Here is a 5051-nt window from a genome sequence, read left to right as displayed (position 1 = left end):
CTACACTGTCCGTCTCTCTGTCTGTCCCTTTATCAGTGTCCCGGTGATTTTTCTGCCTCCATTTTGAAATGTGGTCATCATATGCAAGGCGCTGGTAGTCTGTCCAGGGTTAGTCCCTGTCCCTGAGAGAGGAGCTGTTCTATTCTGCTGATTCCCCGTTTGATTTGACCTGACAAGTAACTAAAGAACTACACATTCAGGGTTGTGCAGAGACCGTTTTACTGTTCTTGTCATGTTGGGTAGACAAATATTCCTTTGCTCCTCTCTAAGTCCGGCACTGATTTTAGGCCATAGCCATGCCCGAAATGAAGATGCAATGGATTGGATACATGATGAGAATAGATCTGTGATGCAATGTCTCTCCTGTAGATTATGCGGTTATGTGCCACTAGCTTAGGTCTGGATTTTAGCTCTGTGTTTTCTGTAGTGACTGAGGGAACGTGAATAAAAATAGAAATGCATTTTTAGTGATGTGAACAATTAGGATTGCATTTTAACCAAACATTATTTACTTACATTGATTCCAGTGAATCGGAATTGTGAGCGTGTGTTCTGAAGAGGTCTTATCCAATCCATTGTGTTACTTGGTACCAGTGACGATTTCGAGCTACACATGTCATTTCCTGTAGGAAGTCTTCTCAAAGACACAAGGGTTTGACCTACGGTGTGAGAGAATCTGTGCACACTTAATTCCAGACCTTCAATCACATTCTAGAAGAGTAGATCGGGGGGGCAGGGAAGGCAAATGGTGGCGGAGAACCTTTCTTCCATTTACCTGGTCCTGGGGTACCCCTGTGTATGTTTGTTCATTCTTCTGTTTACCTGGTCCTGGGGTACCCCTGTGTATGTTTGTTCATTCTTCTGTTTAGCCTGGTTTTTGAGGACAATTGACAGTTAGATTTCTTGCAAAACCAACACATACAGGGCTCCTAGAGGACTTGGGGTTCTGTAACAATGGTCGACCACTCGCCCCTGCTTGGTTTTACTGCATGAGCCTTGCTTGTGACTAGTCAGTATCCAACAATCCCATATTGTCAAAGCTTTGCTTATGGCTTGAAACTAAGTAAATTTATGCACTTGATATCAAATAAATGTTTGCTCAAAGCAACAAGCTGTCAACTAGACACCAACCCTTTGAGCACATGGCAATACTCTGAGGTGAAAATATGCTGTCTGTAGTGATCTATAGGTCACCTTTGACCTATAGACTGAGGTTGCATTATAAAGTGTGTGGCATTCTAATGCTCTGTAGCATAGTAAATGGCTACCTATTATCGTTTTGGAACATAGTTTGAGATATGCAATCAATTTGGCCTTTTCAAAGGGTTGACTTACAGAGCTTTGATATGCTTAAATTAAACCTTGTTTAATGCAAACGCAGCTGTAGCTTTATTAAACAGACTAAATTCTAATCATTTATTAATCGATTTATTGGACAGGGGTAGAAAGTAGTCTGTTTGGTCATATCATTCATGTACCCTTCCAGGAAATGTAATGCATTTAACTCAACCTAGCTACTTTAAAAAGGACCAGAATGGGAGTTTAACATAAAATGAGGGAAATGGTTGTAAGTTTTCAGCATAAGTTTGCGAGCTTCCAACGTAGTGTTATTAAAGGGTATCAACGGGTGATATCTGGCAGCACACCACAGTACAACTGAGAGGTTGTATGTAAAGAATACAATATTTTTTCATGACAATATACATAAAAATAAAAAAATGCTTTTAGTTTTGTATGGTGAGGGGTTCTGTGAAATGTTCTGCATTATGGGTGTTGTACACAAGCGGGTCTCCTAGTTAAAATAAATAAATACATGTGTTCACTGGTTACTACACTTCCTGGTGATGGGAGATTGGCCAGTTGTAATTCTGTGAGTGATTTTAAGAAGAGGTTTATTTTCCGATGTGGAGACTAGTTTGTGAACAGTGATTCTGTGTCAAATGTCAATAGTGAAAACCTGTAGGTTTCTTCCACAGTCCATTTGGACATGCAGGTTTGTCCATGCTCTGTGTCCTATTTTGTCCTGTGAAAACTAGACTACAGATGTGATTCCATGATGCATTCTCACACTACGTCACTCCTCTCATATTCGGATGTACCTTCACCCTGTTCTGACGACGTGAGAGTGGGGTGCAATAAGCCTGGTCCCAGATCAGCATAAATTTGTTAACCTTCACAATAGGAGTTGGCTAATACACTTTAAACAGTTCTGGGACCAGGCCAGGGTGCAGTGTCAGCGAGCAGAGATTGGGTGTGTGCGAACGAACACAGTGAAGTCCACACTTGTTTCTGTAATTTTCTCTTGTCATTCCTCTTGATTTCTTCTGTCTTCATCATTACCAGGGGAAATTGTGCCAAATGTTTTTTGTTGTCAACCTACCATTTCACTGTTGTCTTTAACACTTGAGAAATCATTCTATTGACCATGTCATTTTAGATTTAGCGTGATGAACTGGTGATGGGTACACTATGGTAAATTAATGCTACAATGTACCATACGTTAGCTCCTCTCTTTTGGGCTGTAATGATAATACAGCAGGAGTGATGTAACCGTAGGACTGGGAAACATCCACTTGCTTCTGTGTCTCTGACTTTAAATGTCAGTCTTCAATGGCTTCATGTTAAGACCCAGCCTCTGTTTGAAAAGTTATCATTATTGGTTTAAGCGGACAAAAGTTGGAGTAGTTTGGCTATTTGAATATTTTTCAGCAGGTTTTTGTCTGTCGCTTTGATCTGTTCTACTTTTTTCAAGGTTCCATTTTTCCTGATCCTTTGTTTGTAATTTTACTTGCAAGCATCCTCAAAATTTGTCTGTTTTACGTTGTGATGAAAGTTATTGAATTGTCTTGTAGGCTGATAAAATGTGGCTATTCTATAATACACCTTTTTATTTTAGATTTTCTTACTAAAATGTATGATTATTCTTGTGGCAATAAAAAAATAAAAATAAACAATTTGAAACTTGGTTACTTGTGTTATTTCACTTTGTTTCTCATCAGTGTATGGTTAGTGTATGACTTGCTTCTCTCTAGTCCAGTGAGATTGAACTAACCTTTGAATTTGACATTTTATTCAACGTCATGTGATCTGCCATCTATCTTCACTGTGGATTTTAGAGTGAACAAACTTTTCATTTCCACAGTAAAAATGCTTAACACTGGTATACTTAAACACCTGTCATGTCACAGCCTTTACCCTTTCAAATGTTTAATTGTCTGTCATTGTTTTATTACACGTTCTAACCATAGTTTGAGTGAAACTGTGCCCTCGTGTGTCGATAATGAGGATGTGCAGTTTTGAGGACAGCTTGGGAAATGAGAGTAGCATGTTCACTGCTCTCAGGTGACTGCACACAACAGTATCGTTGTCAATCAGGTAGAGGTGATGGTTACTGTTTTCAGACGAGAGCTTCTTCATGAAGCAGTGGCAGAGTTCAGGTAGGTGGGAATTAACAATTCAGCCTCTTTCTAGAGTAATTTGTTCTAGGAACTCGTGCACAAGTTCTGGTCCGTTTTTGTTAAATCATTGGTGTGTAATCAAGGTTGTCAATTCAAGCAAATGCTAAAAATGGCCAAGGATACAACAAATTGTTAAAACTAGAAAGTGTTGGAAAAGCAATCCTGCAATGGGTTGAAAGTCACGTTTGTGTATAGTATTTTGTCATAACCCATTACTTTACCTTTTGTATACAAAATAAATAATTTACATACTGAGTGATTACTCTGTTGCTATGTTCAGAATGTTTACCAAAATAGCTACAATTGTTAGATCTATACAACAAAGACCTCAGGTCTGAGGTATGTGTACGTTTGTGTATGCGTTGTACTATAGTCAACTGTCCTTGTTTGAATTGAGATGTGATGTTGGCAGCCAGTTGTGATCAGGCTTAGAATATATCTATTTTTTAATGTATTTTCACAATTGATTTAAAATAGTTGTGTAAATGGATCTAAATCCTCACTCACTGACTCAATAGATTTGATTTCTCCCACTTGGCACAGATGTCATTTCAACATCTAGTTTAGATTCACAAAAGTGAAATCAGCAGAAAATGCATATCTGCTGGAAGTAAGGCACCCCCTAAAAAATCAAAGTAGTGCACTGGGCCTTTACTATGTATTAGTGGCCGATATAGACATCTGTAGGGCGGGCAACAACAACAACTATTCTGCATCTGCTTTGGCAAAAAAGGTAGTTGTATAATTAAGAACAGTATCTTGCAGGATTCAGTATTTGGAATTGTATGAGCTTTTGCCCTGTCCCTTTCTCTGTTATTGTCATTAACGGAATCCAGAAAGAACAAAACCCTGTCCTCAAACACAGGGCTGCAACTTTCACTGGGGACCACATTCTGAAATTGCTTTTTATCCCCCCCAATTGTATAATTGGAATGTGATACAAAACTAGGCAACGGTGTGCTTTAGGACCATGTGGACGCCTCCGAGCGGTCGGGTAGGCTGTTTGGAGTGTTTATCTGACTGGATAAAAAAATATATTATGTCCCCCCTACTTCTAAAACCAAAGTTGCACCCCTGCTCAAACATTTACATCAAAAGGTGCAGTTATGGGCAAATACACAACATCCACATCAAATAAAATATTTTTCTTGATCAAATAACATGGAAAACAACCACTTTATGTGCGATATTAATTTACCCTCCTTACAAACCAATGTAAATGTACATTACTGTACTGGACATAGACTGGTCATCTAGGTTTGTACCTGTAGACTTTCCATCACCATGAAGAAGAAAATATGCACAATACAGTAATTGAGTACATCCAGTGGTTTGTGATGATCTGATGTGATGATGTGGCTCAGTTGGTAGAGCATGGCACTTGCAATGCTAGGGTTGTGAGTTTGATTCCCATGGGGGACCAGTATGTAAAAGTATGAAAATGTATGCACTCACTACTGTTAGTTGCTCTGGATAAGAGTATCTACTAAAATGGAAAAGGAATGAAAAGACCATTTCAGTTTTCACATAGAAATAAGTTCCATTTGCAAAATATTAAAATAAACTGGAAAACATATTTCAAGTATTTTTATA

The 5051-nt window shown here is 38.6% G+C and overlaps 1 long non-coding RNA gene across 1 annotated transcript; it reads right to left on the bottom strand.

Moving 5' to 3' along the window:
* Positions 1-398: 398 nt before the first annotated feature.
* On the bottom strand, positions 399-1491 carry LOC139028033 (uncharacterized). Its single transcript, XR_011480176.1, has 2 exons — positions 823-1491; positions 399-775 (listed from the first exon to the last, which is right to left on the bottom strand). It is a non-coding gene; the product is annotated as an uncharacterized lncRNA (long non-coding RNA).
* Between the last annotated feature and the right edge of the window lie 3560 nt (positions 1492-5051).

Source organism: Salvelinus sp. IW2-2015, linkage group LG7, assembly GCF_002910315.2.
Source record: "Salvelinus sp. IW2-2015 linkage group LG7, ASM291031v2, whole genome shotgun sequence".
In the NCBI taxonomy this organism is placed as follows: Eukaryota; Metazoa; Chordata; class Actinopteri; order Salmoniformes; family Salmonidae; genus Salvelinus; species Salvelinus sp. IW2-2015.
Note: the sequence above shows the minus strand (reverse complement) of the source record. Positions and strands in the feature narration are given on the sequence as shown.